General features: G+C 41.6%; 1 pseudogene; it reads right to left on the bottom strand.

The window, feature by feature from the left end:
- Positions 1 to 11,228: 11,228 nt before the first annotated feature.
- LOC145416165 (U2 spliceosomal RNA) lies at positions 11,229 to 11,340 on the bottom strand (annotated as a pseudogene).
- Between the last annotated feature and the right edge of the window lie 10,604 nt (positions 11,341 to 21,944).

The following is a 21,944-nucleotide window of genomic DNA, read 5'->3' as shown; positions in this document are numbered from 1 at the left end:
AGTTTGTTGGACTCCAAAAATCATATCGCTTGGTTCATAAGTTACTGCTTAATGTCTCATTATTAACTGTAAGGAAGTATAACAATATTCATGTCCACAACTGTACGTGCATCCATTTTACTCATCATTTGTATCTCCAAAATTATCAGCTTTACCTCACTAGTAACAGTCTGTTCTCACTCATCTCGTATTCACCATACAGAAATCTGTCCCATACCTGATATTTTTCTATTTATACTCCTCATCTTCATCATCATCACAATCATAACCATTTTCCCATCAAAGAGGTAAACGGTCAAACACCGCTATTCGCAGGTTCGCATATTCACATATTTTTCAGGGAAATTATTTCATAAATTCTATCTATCTATCTATTGCCAGACGCCTCAATCCCGTTTGGGGTGGCCACAAACAAATCGCCTCCAAGTCGCCCTGTCCCCCGCCATTTCACTGCCCTGCTCCCAACTCACACCCCCCTCTCTCATATACCTCTCCACCCCATCCCTCCATCTCATCCTCGGCCTCCCCCTCCCTCTTCCCCCCTCCACCTCACTCACATACACTCTCTTCGTCAGTCTTTCACCCTCCATCCTCTCCACATGGCCATACCACCTAAGTGTGTTCCTCATAACACTTCCTATCACATCCACATCCACACCACAATGCTCCTTTATATCCTCATTCGTCAGCCTGTCTCTCCACGTGACTCGACAACCTCATCTTAAATAACTCATTTCCACTGCTCTCACTCTTGACTTGCGTCCTTCCAACAATGTCCAAGCTTCACTTCCGTACGTTAGAGTTGGTATCACAATACTGTCATGTAGTAACTTTTTCACTTCCATGCTCACTTCCCTGTTTCTTATTACTGCTTTCAAAGAACCAGCAACCTTTCTTCCCTGCTGTACCCTTTCAAGCACTTCACCCTCCAAACCTCCATCCTTACTCATCACACTACCCAAATACTTAAACGTACTCACATTTTCCAATTCCTCACCATCCAACCACGCTGTACATTCACTAACTTCACCTCTCTCAAAGACCATCACTTTACTCTTCCCTACATTCACTTTTAGGTTCCGTTTCTTACACACACTCTCAAACTCATCCACCAAGCCTTGCAGCTCCCCTTCGTCTTCACTCAACAACACAGTATCATCTGCAAACAACAGTACAGGGAGTTTCCAAACACTATCCTCTCTCACCAGGGCCACTCCAACATCCATACCCTACCTTGTACCTCTTTTATTACCCCATCCATGTACAGATTGAACAACCATGGAGACATGACACATCCCTGTTTCAAACCAACTTTCAAAGAGAAAAATTCACTTAGTTCACCATCCACACGCACTGCAGCCTTCGCACCATCGTACATACTCTTCACAGATTCAACAACTTCCCATCTACTCCATACATTCTTAACACTTTCCACAATCCTTGTCTATCCACCCTGTCACATGCTTTCTCCAAATCCATGAAAGCTGCATACAACTTCTTTCCCTTCTCTAGAAACTTTTCCACTAAAGATCTAAGAATGAATATCTGATCTACACAACCTCTTCCCTTCCTAAAGCCTCCCTGTTCTTCTCCAACTAATTTCTCTGTTCTTTCTCTAACTCTGTCTATAAGTATCCTACCATACACTTTTCCTATTATACTAAGAAGACAAATGCCCCTATGATTACCACACACTTCTTTTTCCCCTTTTCCTTTGTACAAGGGAACAATTATACCTGACTTCCAATCCTCCAGGACTCTACCTTCCTCCCAGGCCAATCTGCACATCTTCCACATCCATTCTACTACTATCTCTCCCCCATGCTTCAGCATTTCACCACACACTCCATCAATTCCTGGGGCTTTCCCTGATTTAACTTTCTTCATTGCTTCCACAACTTCTATCCTACTGATTTCTTCCTGTCTTCTCACCTCCCTCCTTCTCCCAGCCATTCCCCAGCCACTTATACTCGCATTACTTCCATCCTCTATGTTCAACAATTCCTTAAAGTGTTCTCTCCATCTGCTCACTTTTTCTCCCTTCTCCACTAGTAATCTACCATTTTTATCTTTCACTCCCCTGCTAACTTCACTTCCACCCTGTCTTACTCTTTTCACTTCTCTCCAGAACATTTTCTTACAGTCCCTCCACTTTACACTCAAATTCCTTCCAAATTCCTCATCCACTCTCTTCTTACTCTCTCTTACTAATCTTTTCACCTCTCTCTTTCTTTCTACATATAACTCTCTCTTCCGCCTCTCAACTTCTTCCACGCCCCTATCTCTCATCCATTCATTGTATGCTTTCTTCTTTTGTGCCACAGCCTGTTTCACCTCTTCAGTCCACCACGCTGTTCCTTGCACCCCCCTCCGTCTTCTCTTCCTTCCACACACCACATCACATGCTGCACATATTTCTTCTGTAAATATCTTACACACACCTTCCACGTCTCCCATCTGCTCCAATTCATATTTGCCCAATCGTTCCTCCACTTCTCTCTTATACTCTGCCTTTTTCTCATCCTCTTGTAACCTTTCCACTCTCCTTGCAACTACTCCTTCCTCTCATCTTTCCTTTCTTCTATTCCTCCATTCTTACTTGCATTCTAATTCTGGCCACCACCAAGTAGTGGTCAGAAAGTCCACTCCCCCAACCTCTATACACTAAATTGACAGGATGATATTTCCTGCTTTTCCCACAATATCAGCTGTTCCTAGAGGTTCATAAGTGATTTCTTTGTATGTTTTCTTTGAGAAATTCTATCATCCTACCATGCAGTACAAAACATTCATCATCCATCGTGCACTGAACGGTAAACTCTAATTGTCAACATCGCATGGGTGAGTACAGGTATACACCCAGTTTAACGATGCAATTGGTTAGGTAAAAACCCATCGTTTGGCAAGGTATCATATATCAGGATAGATTTAACATGTAAAAGGATGCATTTTTCAGCCTTGGGTTTCTCCCCCAACCAAGTTCAAAACCCATCCAAATGAGCCCAAAAACAAGTTTAAAGCCAAATTAAATGGCCTAACAGCTGTAAAAGAAGCTAACCTAAGCCTAACACCTGTAATTAACCCACTAAAACCAACAAATAAAATCTGAAAATCATCAAATATGTCTGGAAAAAAAATCAAGATTTGTAAACTGTACCTCAAAATGACAATGTTCACCCCACCTATGGCCAAAACACATTAATATATGTCTAAAAAATGTTTATAAATCAACCTAAACACACAATTTTAGTCTAAGATATCATCAAAATCAGTAAAAATAAATCAAAACCCAACGTTAAGCCGGGGATGACAACTCGGTGCAGAAGATGAGAAGTGTGAATGTCGAGGGTATGGCTGCGAAACAGATCGAAAAATACCTGGGATGAGGTCATTGAGTGTGGCCTCAGGGGTAAGGGACTATTTGGGAGGCATCCAGAGACTGAGCAGCATGCACAGCCCCCATTAGGTAACCAAGGCTGACACATGCAAGCATGTTGGAGCCTTTATAAAAGACATGATGATACGATACGAAGAGTAGACGACCAGCCTGCGTCCCATGGTGACATAAATGATCAAAAATTCTCCAGTCACTGCTTGAGATCAAATCTTTGGATAGGCTGTCATTCCGAATGGGGCATTATAACCACTAGACCACCATGCAAAATTATGTACAGTACTGTATTATAAAATTCAAGGTCAACTCAATACTGTACTGCACAGTCAGTCGCCATTTAAAGTCCAGTGTGTGTGTGCTGATGAGGTGCTATTTTAAGTCAAACAATTTTAAGTGACACTGACTAATTAAAAGCACAAAAATACTACTTGCTCACCTGAATACCACTTAACAGTGAAGTAAAATGAACCGTACACCATGAAAAGATGCTGATTCATCAGTAAATTTATGAACCAACTTTAAATAATGACTGACTACCGTATATAAGTACCTTAATAATTACTGTAATAAGCTGTAAAACAAGTTCATCAAATCATAATTATTTTGCATAATAAAAATACAGTACACTGCACTGAAAAAAGATCCTCACTGTATGATAACCTGAAAAAATATAAATGGAACTGTAAAATAAGAACAACACAATACTAACAAGAAACTATGCTTCAGTATTCAGCATGGCAGACTCTATAAAAAATAAACACTACACATTAAAATAAATGTTGGCTAACGAGTACTGCTGGCAAACATCCAAGCACAACAAATACAATACAGTACTACCTGAGGCTCCTCTTGTGATCGCATCTAAGGAAAAATGGTAATTAGATAATGTTCAGTGCATGTCTTACATAAACAATACAGTACATCATCATTATCAGTGGGCAAGGTAACCCAAGCAAGAGATGCCTGTACCTGTGGTTAATCTTGCCACTGCATCTAGAGAAAAATGTTTGTTTGGTATTAGGCATCCAATTGACATACAAGATGCTATCCAAAATTTTCTGGACTAGGATCGTGACTCCTAAACAGTTTGTTGTAGCATGATGTGCCTCAGGGTGGTAGTACTAACATGTATTGTGAGTCAGTGTGCCAGGCAGTGCAGAGCTTGGAGGATGTGGGGATCAGTGACGTTCGTTTGTTTGCTAACATGCACGTGTCGTCTGGCGATTTTTGAGATGGATATAAAACGGGAACAGCAAATTTGCATCAGATTTTGTGCGAATCTCGGGAAAAATGCAACAGGGACCCTAGCAATGATTCAGCAAGTGCTCGGTGAGCGATCTCTTCGTTGGACTGCCTTACCAAGACCCAAAAAGGCCAGACAGGTGAAAAGCATTGTCAAGAGAACGCTGATCGTTTTCTTTGGCATCAAGGGGATTTTGCATAAAGAATTCATCCCAGCTGGCCAAACTTCCAATTTCAACTTCAACTGTGATGATTTAGGGCGACTGTGTGAAGATGTGAGGTGATGCCCCGACCTTTGGCAAGACAACTGGTTGCTTCACCATGACAACACCCTGGCTCATAGTGCACTCAAATCCAGCTGGCCAAGAACATGGCTATTGTAACCCACCCCCTTTACTTGCCGGATTTGGCCCCTCATGACTTCTTTCTGATCCCAAAAATGAAGATCAAGTTGAAAGGGCGTCGTTTTGATACCAGTGAGGACATCCAAAAGGAATAGCCGGCGGTGCTAGACACTCTCCTTGAAAAGGACTTCTAGGTAGCATTCCAGCAATGAAGGAAGCAGTAGGACCGATGTATCAATGCACAAAGGAACTATTTCAAGGGTGATGGTAATCAATAGGAGCTAGGGTGAGTTTTCAGTTTTATATAGTATTAGTCCAGAAAATTTTGGACAGCCCCTCGTGCATCATCATAATCATCCTAGTTCTAACTGGACTAGGTAATCCAATTATTAAGCAAGGGCTGCCTTAAAATATACTATACAGTACATAAATATGCTTCACACAACTTCCACTGTAATCCATAACTAATTTGCATTCTTCATCCAATGTCAAAATGTTTTGCACATAATGATATATATATATATATATATATATATATATATATATTTTTTTTTGGTCACTGAATTTTTTCCTGTGAGTACTTGACTCACACTTTAGGAAAAAATGCTGATCAGATACTTAGCCACTGCATCTGATTTACATACAGTACCAGTACACACCATCATTGTCCTTGTCCCAAGTGCCACAAACAAACATCATGGGCAGAAACCAGAAAATGGACAAACATCAAATAAAATAACTATCATCTAATACACAAAAGAAACATCCTAACCCAACCTCCCAAAGTGTATCATAAATGGGGTTGGATGAATCCAAAATCAGGAAAATTAAATAATAAAAGTAGAAATACTGTATCAACTAATGTAAAAATGAAACATCCAGACCCAGCCTCTCATTATTATGAATAGGTTGGAAGGGACTGAGAAATGGGGAAAGCGAGCATACAAATGCAATTATCATCATCATCCTGACCTGTTTTCCCACCTATGGATGGGGTGAGCACTACCAAGTATGGTAAAGTAAATATAACACATCCCAACCCAGCCTCCAAGAATTGTAAATGAGGTGGGTAGGATATAGAGAGAGTTTGGAATGTGCAAGGACATGAAAACTATGGTATGGTGAAGTAGTCCATCAACACTGTACAGATGTGAGCCATAGTCTCTGCTCATCCCTAATGCTGGAGAAGGATGCCTTCCAGCGACAGCCCTGATATAATCAGGTGGTCCCATTGCTCAGTTACAGAAATTCCCATAAACACCCTGCCCTTCCCCCCAAAGGAGGAGAATGGACTGCAGAAGGATCAGTTTCAGCCTGCATTTCATTAACACTCAAGTTAGCCTGGGGCCATGTCAACAACAGCAACAACTCTGTATCCCTAGCATTGGCTGGAGGGATGCTGAAACTAGGGTTTCACACTGAATGATAATCTACAGTACAGTACTACTGTTATTTCAAGTTACTTCACTCTGTGAGAGTATCACCGTCATGACAAAAAATGTTCCATGTGTAGTGTATCACAGCATGATATACCTTCTACCCGCTGGGCAAGAAGTTCTCATTCACTATAAACCCCGGCAGTGACTTCCATGAGTAGTGGTACAGGATGAGTGGAAACTATGACTCATGGCTGTACTGGCCATCCTCATTATATGTCAGGGATATGTTTCAAAATATCATAACATTTTCCACATACACCAGTACTACAAATTAGAGGAACTGTCAATCATCTTTAGAGGAAGCATTGGAAAGAGGGATTTTTATTACACATTTTTTTTTTTTTTAACATACTATGGACTTAACCTCTTCATTATGATATCCTTTTTTTTTTTTTGGCTGCTGTGTTCTTATTACCTTCAGGCGATTTTATTCAAGGTGAGGGACTTTTTATATTGGAGGGGTTCTCTACTGTCAGACTTCAGTAACCCTTTCACTATGAGAAATCCTTCCTAAGTTGAACAGAAATTTGGTGGTACCAGGAATAAATATACTCAAATTCAAGAAATTAATAATAATTATTAAAATAATTAAGAAAAAGGCAGAGTATAAGAGAGAAGTGGAGGAACGATTGGGCAAATATAAATTGGAGCAGATGGGAGACGTGGAAGGTGTGTGTAGGATATTTACAGAAGAAATATGTGCAGCATGTGATGTGGTGTGTGGAAGGAAGAGAAGACTGAGGGGGGTGCAAGGAACAGCGTGGTGGACCGAAGAGGTGAGACAGGCTGTGGCACAAAAGAAGAAAGCATACAATGAATGGATGAGAAATAGGGGCGTGGAAGAAGCTGAGAGGTGGAAGAGAGAGTTATGTGTAGAAAGAAAGAGAAAGGTGAAAAGATTAGTAAGAGAGAGTAAGAAGAGAGTGGATGAGGAATTTGGAAGGAATTTTGAGTGTAAAGTGGAGGGACTGTAAGAAAATGTTCTGGAGAGAAGTGAAAAGAGTAAGACAGGGTGGAAGTGAAGTTAACAGGGGAGTGAAAGATAAAAATGGTAGATTACTAGTGGAGAAGGGAGAAAAAGTGAGCAGATGGAGAGAACACTTTAAGGAATTGTTGAACATAGAGGATGGAAGTAATGCAAGTATAAGTGGCTGGGGAATGGCTGGGAGAAGGAGGGAGGTGAGAAGACAGGAAGAAATCAGCAGGATAGAAGTTGTGGAAGCAATGAAGAAAATTAAGTCGGGGAAAGCCCCAGGAATTGATGGAGTGTGTGGTTAAATGCTGAAGCATGGGGGAGAGATAGTAGTAGAATGGATGTGGAAGATGTGCAGATTGGCCTGAGAGGAAGGTAGAGTCCCGGAGGATTGGAAGTCAGTATAATTATTCCCTTGTACAAAGGAAAAGGGGAAAAAGAAGTGTGTGGTAATCATAGGGGCATTTGTCGTCTCAGTATAATAGGAAAAGTGTATGGTAGGATACTTATTGATAGAGTTAGAGAAAGAACAGAGAAATTAGTTGGAGAAGAACAGGGAGGCTTTAGGAAGGGAAGAGGTTGTGCAGATCAGATATTCATTCTTAGATCTTTAGTGGAAAAGTTTCTAGAGAAGGGAAAGAAGTTGTATGCGGCATTCATGGATTTGGAGAAAGCATTTGACAGGGTGGATTGACAAGGATTGTGGAAAGTGTTAAGAATATATGGAGTAGATGGGAAGTTGTTGAATGCTGTGAAGAGTATGTACGATGGTGCGAAAGCTGCAGTGCGTGTGGATGGTGAACTAAGTGAATTTTTCTCTTTGAAAGTTGGGTTGAAACAGGGATGTGTCATGTCTCCATGGTTGTTCAATCTGTACATGGATGGGGTAATAAAAGAGGTACAAGGTAGGGTAGTGGATGTTGGAGTGGCCCTGGTGAGAGAGGATAGTGATTGGAAACTCCCTGTACTGTTGTTAGCAGATGATACTGTGTTGTTGAGTGAAGACGAAGGGGAGCTGCAAGGCTTGGTTGATGAGTTTGGGAGAGTGTGTAAGAAATGGAATCTAAAGGTGAATGTAGGGAAGAGTAAAGTGATGGTCTTTGAGAGAGGTGAAGGCAGTGAATGTAAAGCGAGGTTGGATGGTGAGGAATTGGAAAATGTGAGTACGTTTAAGTACTTGGGTAGTGTGATGAGTAAGGATGGAGGTTTGGAGGGTGAAGTGCTTGAAAGGGTACAGCAGGGAAGAAAGGTTGCTGGTTCTTTGAAAGCAGTGATAAGAAACAGGGAAGTGAGCATGGAAGTGAAAAAGTTACTACATGACAGTATTGTGATACCAACTCTAACGTACGGAAGTGAAGCTTGGACGTTGTTGGAAGGACACAAGTCAAGAGTGAGAGCAGTGGAAATGAGTTATTTAAGAGGAGCCTGTGGAGTCACATGGAGAGACAGGCTGACGAATGAGGATATAAAGGAGCGTTGTGGTGTGGATGTGGATGTAATAGGAAGCGTTATGAGGAACACACTGAGGTGGTTTGGCCATGTGGAGAGGATGGAGGGTGAAAGACTGACGAAGAGTGTACGTGAGTGAGGTGGAGGGGGGAAGAGGGAGGGGGAGGCCGAGGATGAGATGGAGGGATGGGGTGGAGAGGTATATGAGAGAGGGCGGTGTGCGTTGGGAGCAGGGCAGTGAAATGGCGTGGGACAGGGCGACTTGGAGGCGATTTGTTTGTGGCCACCCCAAACGGGATTGAGGCATCTGGCAATAGATAGATATATAGAAAAGTCATACAGTTTAAGTAGGTGACATAACAAAGAATGGAAGCCTGGAAAAGGTGCTTATTGGGGAGATATGGTATATATAACTGCTTTCACTTATCTGACCCTCTAGGCCAAAACTGCCATGCTGTATCTCAACAAACATGTACTCCAAATGTAGTTACTGTATAATTCTTCTATATAAACATGTATTTTCATGACAATATGACAGTAAGACATAAAACAAGGCATTACACTACAGTTGAAGGGCAATAACTCCACTCATTCATCTGATCTAATCTTCAAAATACTAGCCCATTCACTACAAGGGGACTCTCCTGAGCTGAATATTGGCATTAACAAAAATATAACATGCATTACAAGTCAGCATCATACTGAAGGGGTCAATGGTGACTGTTTCTAACCCCTTCAGAATGAGGGTCCTCTTCTGAGCTGGAAGGGATAACCCCTGTGGACAGAGCAAGAAAAATGTGGGATAAGATACAGTGTCAAGAAGTCTTAGGGTTTGGTATAAACAGTGACAGCCAATCCCATACTATCTACCTATCTATCTGTTGCCAGACGCCTTAATCCCTTACACGGGGTGGCCACAAACAAATCGCCTCCACATCACCCTGTCCTCTGCCATTTCCCTGCCCTGCTCCCAATTCACACCCTCCCTCTCTCATATACCTCTCCACTCCATCCCTCCATCTCATCCTTGGCCTTCCCCTCCCTCTCTCCCCCTCCACCTCACTCACATACCGGTACACTCTCCTCGTCAGTCTCTTGCTCTCCATCCTCTCCACATGGCCAAACCACCTTTGTGTGTTTCTCCTAACGCTTCCTATCACATCCACATCCACACCACAAAGATCCTTCACATCCTCATTTGTCAGTCAGTCTCTCCATGTGACTCCATGGGCTCCTCTCAAATAACTCATTTCCACTGCTCTCACTCTTGACTTGTGTCCCTCCAACAACGTCCAAGCTTCACTTCCATATGTTAGAGTTGGTATCACAATACTGTCATGTAGTAACTTTTTCACCTCCATGCTCACTTCCCTGTTTCTTATCACTGCCTTCAAGGAACCAGCAACCTTTCTTTCTTGTTGCACCCTTTCAAGCACTTCACCCTAAGCTTGTTATCTCAAGCTTTGTATTCTGAGGTAGCTAGATGGCAGCACATCAAGGGGTTAGCAGATGGTTTCCTAGGCATGGTTATGTAAGGAGAGGCAATAACCTAAAAGCAAACACTGAGTGCAACACACAGTTAGTGTGTCCACGATGCTCTGGTGAGACAAAATTAAGCCCCGCTTGCCCATCATGTGACCAAATGCCAGTATTTTATTGGACAACATTTCAACCACATCACTCAACCAGGCACGGAAACCATGTTGGACTGGGTGAGACCATCATAGCTGTATTCTCCTCGGATTTGGATAGTTATGAACCGTTGGACATATGCAACCGAATTATAGCAATACCTGTATTTTTTATTATATTTTATGGTCTCCATCTTGGACGTGAAATGTCTTGGACATCCTTGAACGCGGGGGTACTGTATCTTCTTCAAGGTTGTCCAGTGTGCATAGTGCCATAAAAGTTTGCCTTTTCTGTAATTACACAGTAGTTTACACCAATGACTGTCAACCATACTTGATAACACTCTAAGATCTCTTAAATGTCAACAGCTGCATCATCTTTTTTTTAAAAGATACACCAGTCCTGGATGAGACAGCCCTAGCATGTATTCAATACTGATGGTGGGTGTTAGCGCTGAAATGGTGCCGTGGAGATGTAGGACCACTGGGCCCTGAGGATATGCCCTGAAGCCTTTGCCCAGAGTCAGACACATTAAAAAGAAAAACAAATCTCTGAAAAAATTACTCACAAACGCCCAATAATTGTAACAGCCACCACATCCGTAAGCCATTTTTTAACTGATTTCAAATTCGAAATTCAGGAGACACGACTGCACATGCAGGTGTGACGTGCTGCTTACGTTTGTGTCACATTACCCAAAAGAAGCACTCTCAATGGCTTTGCTGCTTCAGTCTGGTTGGCTGGCACATCTGCCTTATGTGTCTGCCACTTCCTCTCCGTCTGATCCCCCTTCACATGTGAGGGTTGTATTAAAAAGTTAAGTACCGGTACTACACTTTGATCTTAGCCAAAAGGCCGAGAAGCAATTAGCTACCATAATATGGTTACTGTTCACAGATGACAACTACTTATATAGGAAAAAAGTAGAAGGTGAGACCTATCAGCTCTCAAAAGGAAATTTGCTTATTCATGGTTGTCAAAACAGCAAATTGTCCAATATGTTAGTTTCTTTAAAATATAATAAATAAATCAAAAGTAAATTATGACAGAACCTTTCCTAGTTTTGGTAAATGTATACTTTCCTTGAAGCAACAGAAAGCCCTTATCAATTCAGTTCATACTGATATTCCTCCAGTTTGTTTTCTGTATTTTTCTATTTTCTGGATGGTAAATTACCTTTTCCCGCTGAAAAATTTCTGCCTTGTTATTATCATTACATTCCTTAAGCTGTATCTACACGTGTTTGTTTCCGGTGTAAGGGAACACACTCACTAAACATACTCAAAGGTGGATTCCATTTCCCAATTTCCCAACTGGTGCTTGGGTTAGGTTAAATAATTTGGTACAATTTGGCTAGGTTAGGCTGTTTAATAATTGGGTTAAGGCAGTCCCTTCTGCCATTATGCAATAAATCAAACAAGAGTTGTCACAAAGTAACAGCAAAGAACAATGGGGAAACAGATTTTACAATAAACATTTATTTACCATCTCAGAAATAATCAGGAAAATATAACAGACTATTAGGAAGAACAAGAACTGACTTGGTAAAGGTGCTTCTACTGCTAAAAGTAATGTTTATGTTTACCCAAGTTTCTTGCTCTAGTTAAATTAAACCACACCAGAAATCATTAGAAAAACCTAGGTTTCATGGTCAAAGTTAACTGGAGCTGAAATGGCAAATTTTTCCTAGAGAAGGCTTAACACAAAGTTTTCAAGCCATACTGTTAATAGTTCCAGTAAAATGTTGATACTGAATAAAAACACTACAAAATCTACCAATATACTGTATGTTATTAAAATGACTAGTTATACTGCCATGAAAGTCTGTTAAAATTTGTCGGAAAGGGTACTCAAAGGTCATATGAAATATTACTTCACTCAGATAATAATATACAAACGGTACATTCTACCATTACACGTTACCAATGCCTTATCCGTAAATGAATTGAACAAATAACCTGGAAAACTATTTGGCTGAAATCATAAATGGAAATCAATAGGGATAAGGTGTGGAGTTGAGCATGTAAACGCTTCCCAATGTGTGACAACTAGCACAATATCCAACACGCCAGTTTTCACCGTTAATATGGCAGACATAAAATATATACCATTTACCTCCATAGTGACTGACTTTCCAGGAAAACCGAAAAACAAGGATGTAACGAATCTTGCCTACTGCGTCCGCCTTCTGACCGATTGTTGTGGGAGGGACCCCGACCTGATTCATTCCCGCTGAAAATTAGCAGTCTTTCTCATTCAGTATTAAAACATTCACAGGTTTTAATACTTATTCATGAACACCATAAAAATGAGTGAAGTAAAACTGATAATCTAGTTTCGCTGGTCTTACCCATAATGTCTTCTTTTAAAATTAGCATTTTCTTCTGTTGATCTCGACCTTAGTACTCACATTGTTAAAAAGTTAAGTTTGGAAAACTGGCACTCTCTATTTTAATATTCAACGTTTTTACACCAGTCTGATTTAATAACTGTTAAACAAGGCTAGTGTAAACATTTGATGCTAATAATTGTGTTTGGGTTGCGGTGCCACCTCACACCTGTTTTCTGTCTCTTCACACCTGTTTGATAAGATAGAGGAACAGCGATACTCTGTCAAACAGATGAGAATTTACGCCTTCCCATGAGTATGTTGCGATAAAGCTGCATTACACCTGATCAGGGTAGCGGGTGATAACAGACGTTCCTCCAAAGAGATCAATATTTCGGTCTCAATACTCTATACTTAGCATACATGCGGGTTGTTAGGCACAGTTCTGCTGAGTTCGCATGTCAACTGTACAAAGTACGCGGCAGATAACCAACTGTGGTTTAAAGTGGGTTCTGTAATATCTACTTTTCCTGCCTCCCACTGTTTCTATTTCCAATATTATCACTTTTCTTACAGCACTTCATAACATACAATTAATATAGCTATCTACCCCGATCCCCTATACTATTGTTCCATAGATAACATCCATATTATGGCTTGGTACTAGTTCTCCGTTATTCCTTCGCTCCTTCTTTTCCTGCCAATTGCAAAAGAGAAGCATAGGGTTTTTTGACATAAGTGAGGATCAGTTAAGGCAATCTTTTTTTTTTTTTTTTTCTAACGATCATCCCCTCCAATAATTTACATTTCAGTTGCAACACTGGGTGAACAAGGACAGGGGATAGGCCTACAAACATCCGGGAGTGATCGGCCTGGGAACTGAACTTTTCCCGGTTGTATGCTGAATGTGCTAATCATTATACCACAGGCTTCCCCTCCTGATTCTGATTACCGGGTGGGGTGGGGATATGACTTCCGAGAACTGGGAAGAAAGGGCCACGCTGAGGGAAGTGGGGTGTACAGTTGTATATACTCGTAAGCTTTACTGAAGTGGACAAAAGTGTTAATTAGGGTGCACTAGGACAATTTCTTATTTGTACCCAAATCAGGCATATTAGATCATCACACTGGCACTCATTATTAAAGCTTAGTTGCCACATCCAACCAAGTACAGTGTCTGATGCTATTATATTTTCTGCGAGTTCAGTTTTCATGTTTTAAATCAACTGTATTTTCAGTGCAAGGAATAAGTATTTTTTTCCAACTGATTACGAGTACCCTATTTGATCACAGGGGGGATGATTGCATATACGAGTAGGATATGCCCTAACCCAGTTGCAGGGAGGAATTTATACCCTCCCGCCCATCTACCCCAGTGACTTACATGAGTCACAGTAGGAATACCGACATAAAATTAAGATTATATATATATATTTTTTGTCTATTTTTGGCTATAGACCAAGTACAGGCCCGAAGGCCCAGGTCATTAAGTCCTTTTTCATTGTTTTTTAAATAGCCTACTTTTATTTAATAATTTTTGTGTATTTTTCTAAACTAATTTGCAATGAAAAATGAAAGCCTAATCTAAGAACCTAATTCTGATAAACCTAACTTACAAGCCGCTGCCTTACACTAAAGCCTAAAGCTACCGATAGCTAAGCCTAACTAAATATAGTATTATGTTTACACTAATGGGTAAAGTACCTCGACCAGCAGAACGCCAACGACTGCAAATATGTAATGCCTGTCTACATTACACATCGGAACTAATCACCTGCTGACTGTCAGGCGAGGCACATGTATTAAAATAGGGGGCATCAATATATGAAAAGGGAACCAGATGAGTCAGGAACCATTCCATATACGTGAACTGTCGACCCTAAAACTTAAACAAAGAAAACTTAAACAGATGCAAATCGTTTACATACATACAAAAAGTGAAATACCTCTCTCGACAGAGCACCATCGACAGAAAGAGCCCAGTACTTCTCTATATTGCACACTTTACACTCATCAACTGGTGACCTTCAGGCGAGGCATGTGGTTTAAGGCAAGGGACATCAATATAAGAAATATAAGTGTCAGCTGCAGGAACTATTCCAAATACGCAACTGTCAACCTTATTTAAAATACACAGCTATATACATATTACTGTCGAGAAAAACCATAACCAAAGACAGCCCCCCCCCAAAAAAAAAAAAAAAAAAAATAGAAGTCACAGCACTTTGACCAATTCGGTCTTTTCAAGAAAGCCATTAATTTACTAGTCATAACAGGATCCACATCACCCAGGATGGTGGAAAGGATGAAGGGGACGTTTACTGCACTGCAGTTATATATGTGACGTGTGCACGAACAAATCGCCGACAGTGCAGGATGATGTGACCGATAAATAACACCGCACCGCAGATGTCACAGTGCAGTGGAAATGGGCTTTCAGTATATGGCAAGATATGAGGGATATGTGTACAGTTCATCCGCAACCATGCCAGCATTAGTTCTTCCAAGCAACCAGGACGATTTGCAGTATCCCAGTCGCCAAGGAGCAGCTTACAAGTTGAAATATTCAGTCTGGTCCACTGACCTTGCCACAGAAGATTTACTGATTTCTTTCCGAGAGAGATCTCAACCGTAGATCATGAGTAACGTACCAAGCCTCGAGTTCTACAACCGACCTCGCAAGTAAGTCAGCCTGCTCTTTGCCGTATATATGACCATGATCATGCACCCAGACAACGTGAAGGATTTGTTGCACGAATGCAACTTATTATCACTGCTGCCCTGGTTCTCATGAGAATCAGTAGTTCAAGCAGCTATTGACTGAAGGGCTGACTTAGAGTCTGAATAGATGACAAATGAGTCAGGGCGAGAATTTAGAGCATAGTCTATAGCTTTGTCAACAGTCAAAAGTTCAGAGGTAAATACAAATACATGAGTCGACTACCAAAACCTAAGGGCACATTCAGTCAAACACACACCAGCACCCACACATTAACTCGACTTGGAGCCATCGGTGTACAATTGGTGGGATCCCAAATGACGCACGATGATGTTGTGGAACAAGTGCCAGAAACTGTAGAAAAAATACTGAAAAGAAGGAGTATAATACTAAATATGAGAAAGGAACAATTGAAGTAGATAAGGGATATAAAAATAAATAAATAAAAAGAAAAAACGCCATCTGTTGTAAAACAGAACTCCTGGACAGGAGAGTGCGCCAGCAACAACAACAACAACAACAACAAGTGGCAGACCGGCTCTGGCGCCCTGGGTCTTCAGTGCTGGGAGCCATGAGAGCTCCCAAGGCGCTATGTTTTTAAACACCAACTTGCCACAGTCACTGAGGTCCACACCAAGCTCCTGGGTCAGGAAGTGGAGGCATAAGGGAAGTGGCCGACAACCCCCCCACATTAAGATGGTGGTGTTGACGCACGGGGGGGTATTGCCGACACCACTTTTCCTTACGGTTCTTATGTTGTGCGATAAAACCAGGCTGCCTCAGTGAATATGGTGGAGAGGTACATTCGTCTCCATTTCCATACGAGATACATGAGTACACCTCAGGGCAGCAAGACGCATTTGCAAACATTTATTCTGCAACACATCCAGCCTCTTTAATGTGGCATCAGATGCCGACTCGTACACCTGTGAGCCATAGTCTAGCTTTGATCTAGTAAGGGTCTTATACACCATTAATATTTTCTGTCGGCTTCCCAAGTAGTGCCCGCTTGGTAATTAGGGAGACTCAATGGTTTATCACAACGAGCAAGTAAATTATTAACATGAAAATTAAAGTTTCATCTCCAGTCAAAATGAAAGTCCAAAAATTTAACAGAATTTTGAACAGGTGCCGGCTGCTTATCCAAAGTCAGATTCAAGACGGACGTTTTGAGTTATAAAAACTAAAGCGGCACACGTAGGGACAGAAGACCTAAATTCCCACTGCAAGGCCCACTGATGGACGGAATCAAAGGCTGCTTGAATGTACCCAGCCGAAAATTGTGCTTTACAGGAATAGTGCCATATTGCAGAATCGTCAGCACAGAGTGAGTATTTAAGATTCCTCAGGATGGGATGACAGAATATCTTTGATCATAGTACCAACTAGGGTAAGGTTAAGTACAGTATCCTGAGGCACCTCGTTTTCTTGGATGAAAACATCCGATGTTACATTACCGGGCAATTTGACAAAGTTATGTCCCTCTGAAAAATTGGAGATAAAATGGGCAAATTACATCTTAAACCGTTAACATAGAGCTCCATTAGTAGTTTATTCCGTGTCACCACGTCATATCAAGCTTTATGGATGTCCAAAAACTCCCCCATCATGACTTCTTCACTGGCAAGTGCCTCCGAAATGCAATGCTCATTTCGTTTCGTTTTTAATGGCCCCAACATGCTTATATGCGTCGGCCCTGGTCACCTAATGGCGACTCTCCATGCTGCTCGATCTCTGGCAGCTTCCCTATTTAGTCCCTCATCCCTAAGGTCACACTCCATGACCTAGTCCCAGGTCTTTTCGGTTTACCTCTCACAACCCTACCTCTAACGTTAACACTTCTCACTTTCTGCACCCAATTATCATACCCCATCCTCTCTACATGCTCAAACCATGGCGATCTACCTCTCCTCAGTACACCAGTACAGTCCAGTCATCCATCGTAAATCTAGCCCCTCCAGGCCTCGCACTCAGGGACACACTGCACATCCATCTAATCATAGCCATTTCTGTACGTTTGAGCCTGCACATACCCTCTTCCTTTACTGCCCAGGTCCCCCTACCATACAAATTCGTTAAATGACCAAGCTTACTTCTATATTTAGGGAAGCCACACCGTCAATCATTTAACAAATTCTTCTATTCTAAAACAAAAGGAGCTTGCTGTTAACCATTCGTTCCATGACCTTACCTAGGCAAGTAGTCAACACAGCAGGAAGAAATGAAGTGGGATTCATAAGACGACCAGCCTGTCTGGGTATCGGTATGACAAGCGCAATAGTGCCATGAATTTGTGAACGTTCCTGACGCCCAAAGCTCATTGCACAGTTCCGACAGCTTAATCAGCTTGTTCTAATTAAGATGCTGGATCATACCGTAAGTGACGGTATCCGGTCCAAGACTCGTGTCTTAAAGGATTTTAGTTCAAGAAGTTCATCTATCGTAAACTCTTGGTTGTATGAGGAACCTATGTCTTCTGTGGCAAAGTCCAATATTTGTAGCTGAGTCGTGTGTTTATGATCGTGGAAACCCTGGTCGCAATTGGCAGGGCTACTTACATGGGAAAACCTCTTGGCGAGGATGTTACCTACGTCTACAGGATCGTCATAGTTGGTATTATCCACCTCCAGAGTGGTCACAGGGATAAAACTGCGTTTATTATTTAGTGTTTTAATAGTGGACCAACTTTAGTCAGTGAGGTAAAGCAGTTCACCATGGACACAAAAAAACACCAGGAGCCACGTTTGCTCCAAATTGTTATCCTTGCCTCAGCCCGTGCCTCTTTGTAAGCAATAAAGTTTTCCTGAGTAGGCTGAATGTCAAGAATCCTGTATCTCCTACTGTGTTTCCTTAATGCCTGTCAACAATTCGGGGTTCACGAATGACCTCTATGCTTCAAATGAACTGGAGAAGTCTTAGAAATACCAGTCTCAGCCAAGTGTGGTATGGAATTAGTTGAGTTTTGGGCTTTTACATCTTTGATCTACCCCGGTATTTATTTAAATCGGCGATCCTTGAGAAGGATCCCCAATCTACTTTCTTAAAGTGAAATTTAGGAAGTGGAGGACCAAAAAAAAAAAAAAAAAAAAAAAAAACCGTCACGTGTAGAAGGCAGACGGATGGGTAAATGATCACTTAGGGAAAAACCGTCATTAGGGCTTCACGAGAAATCTTGCTGCATACCAGAGGAGGCTAGAGACAAGTCAGTGGCCGAGAAATTACCAGTATGATCATCTGCACGAGTCGCTCTACCATCTTTCAGATGGTAGTATTAGGTCAGCTACTTGCTTCTCACAACCATCAACCCTCAAGCTAACCCTTTGACAGCGATGGGTGTTAAAGTCGACCAAAATTTATTTATTTCCAGGAAAGTGGTCAAAGAGAGAATTTAAAGACTCACTATTGACGGGGCCATGTGGGGGACAGTAGGCTAAAGAGAACAAATAGATAGATACGCGATATTAAATTTTACTCTGTACGAGACAGCTTCCGAAGTAGAATTTTGAACCACTTCAGTTTGTGGGTGTGATTTGTAAGTGTATACGGCAGCTCCGTGACCATCATATCTTCTATACAAGTGGTAGGCTAGTGTCTGAACTGGCGAGGAACAGGGTAATCCTCCAAGTGCCTCTCCTGTAAACAAATGACGTCTTTCCTGTGCACATAGAGTAAGATTGCTATATTGTGTAATTTATTCTCAGTTATCTTACAATTCCAAAGTAACACAGTGAATGCGACGCTTTAAGAAATTATATCCTTCTCTCCACCAGATTTCTGTCTGTCCCCATTTCTCTCATTTTCTTTGTTCCACTTTCTCCAGCTTCTATTACGTGGCATATTTCTACCCGCATCACCACACCCACATTCTCCACGTGAAGCACTGGACACACGGGCCGCATTATCGTCAGCAAAGTTGGCTTTCTGTAGTGTTTGGCCCAGATTTTCGTTTTTTTGCGGTTTATTTCATGTATTTCAATTGCAAAATAGGATATTGCTAGACTCTACATCCTATCCATAGCATTTCTTCATGACTAGCAGATTCCAGTGTTAACCTATTGCTACAGCTCAGCATTCAAGGTGGAGAGACGGCAGCTTTAGGAGAAATTAGGGTAAAAAAAAAAATGGCACGTCTTTGCTAGTGATTTACCTTTAATAACACTCCTCTGTATTCTCTGTTAATGTTAATTATATCTTTTTATACTCATAATTACGTATTATATGAATAACACAATGGAAATATTAACGAGCAATATGCTGTACACTAGCTCCAAATCAATCAATTAGTCAAGAAGGGGCAAACGCAGCGGGGCGCATTGCCTCACTCACCCTCCGACTCACCCACGCGCGGGTCCTGTGCAACCCTTCAGGCAGCGACTCTTCCCCCTCCAAGTATCTCCCGACAGGAGTGATGGACCTGCTCCAGCCATGGGTTACGTGGCCTTGCCCTTGGCCTCCTCCACCCTGGGTTAACTCGTTCAGCGATCACCCTGTGAGCAGGATCAGCCTCAGGGAAGCGGGCCACGTGCCCCTATAGCTGGAGTTGCCTTGACGTATTATGTGGGTAATAGGTCTCGATTCAGTCTCACTGAGTAGTCGCTCGTTACGCACCCGGTTGTACCAGCGGTATCCCTTGATCCTGCGAAGACAGTACCAAGGGAGTCAGTTCGCTGCTTCAAGTCACTGTTTAGTGTCCATATCTCACAGCCATAACGTAAGACAGGGAGCACCAGCGATACGGACTTTCGTCCTTCTACACAAATAACGACAGCGCCAAATACTCCCTCCAAAGAGTATATGAAATTTTCCGTTTTAATGATTACGTCCGCCAACGGAGTTGGAGGACCTTATGAATTCACCCCTGTTTGTCTGTTTGCACACTACAGCTGCTACTACTACTACTACTGCTACAACTGCTACTACTACTACTACTACTACTACTACTACTACTACCACTACTACCATCATTACTGCTGTTGCTATTATTATTATTATTATTATTATACTTCCACAGCTGTTACTGATACATTCACTATTGTAGTCACCACCATCTCCGAAATTGAAACCTAAGTGGGCTGATGAAGGGATGTTTTGGGCAGCGTCTGTGTCCTTCCCTTAAGAGTGACCAGCTAGCACTCCCCCCACCCCTCATTCTCCAGCTCTTGCTACACACACACACACACACACACACACACGCACACACACACACACACACACACACACACACACACACACACACACACACACACACACACACACACACACACACACACACACACACACCTAAAATCCTTCGGTAAGAGATTTTCAACACTTAAATCAGCAAGTGGAAAATTAATAAAAGAAAATCTCATCACACAGAAAAACGTTATGGAGATCTGAAAGGAAAATGACTAAAAACTTAACTCTTATGACTTTGTTTAAACTGAGAGACTCCTTCACGTGGTGGCACCCATATAACCAAGCGTCTCCACTACCTGGTTATACGAAGGCCCCACAATAACTTCCTTCAGCCTTCAGTCCACTGGGTTCACGTTTAGTTGATTCTGGGGTTGGAACTGTTGCCAAAGTCGTCAGGCGCTAACTACACTCTTTTTGCTTTAACTTGGCCTAGAATTGCTACCTCTCCACTTTGTATGCCGAGTAGACCAACACTAGAATATGGTGCTAGTCACGAAGAAGTGCCATGGAAAGGATGTAGGGCCATAGCACTTTTTTTTTCTTGCACTGGGCCACGTGAAATAATTTACAAACGGAATAAAATCTGGTTCATTAGGGTGAAGAAAAAATAATAACTTGAAATAGTAAGACTAGAGTAAGGTGCTAGTCACGAAGAAGTGCTACAGATGGGATGTAGAACCGTAGCACTGTCTTTTTCTTCCACTAAGTCAGATGAAGTAAGCTACCAAAGGACGAAAATCTGGGCCAAATAAAGGTGGAAGAATACTGAACACTCGTACAGTGACATCTCGTGCCATGGTGGACTCCAATCTCCCCCCTCCTCTCTCTCTCTCTCTCTCTCTCTCTGCAGTATATATACGTATGTATATTTGTGTATATGTTGCGGCCATTTTGCAAAATCGGTCATTTTGCAAATGTCTCGGTCAGTTTGCAAGGAGGGGGTACTTTGCACTAACCTAACCTAACCTAACCTAACCTTACCTAGGTTAGGTTAGGTTAGGATAGGTTTGTGTACAGTACCCAGACATTTAAAGGTAATTTTGCAGTCTGACCAGAGTTTTGGTTTGGGAAATTTGCAAAACAGACCGATTTCGCAAAATGACCGTAACATTATATATATATATATATATATATATATATATATATATATATATATATATATATATATATATATATATATATATATTATTCATTCATTCATTGCCAGACGCCATGTATCCCAAACAGGGTGGCCAAGGGCTTAGA

The sequence above is a fragment of the Coenobita brevimanus genome, chromosome 104, assembly GCF_032717465.1.
Source record: "Coenobita brevimanus isolate Jiangsu-jjx chromosome 104, ASM3271746v2, whole genome shotgun sequence".
Taxonomy (NCBI): Eukaryota; Metazoa; Arthropoda; class Malacostraca; order Decapoda; family Coenobitidae; genus Coenobita; species Coenobita brevimanus.
This window is presented reverse-complemented; position numbering and strand designations above follow the sequence as displayed.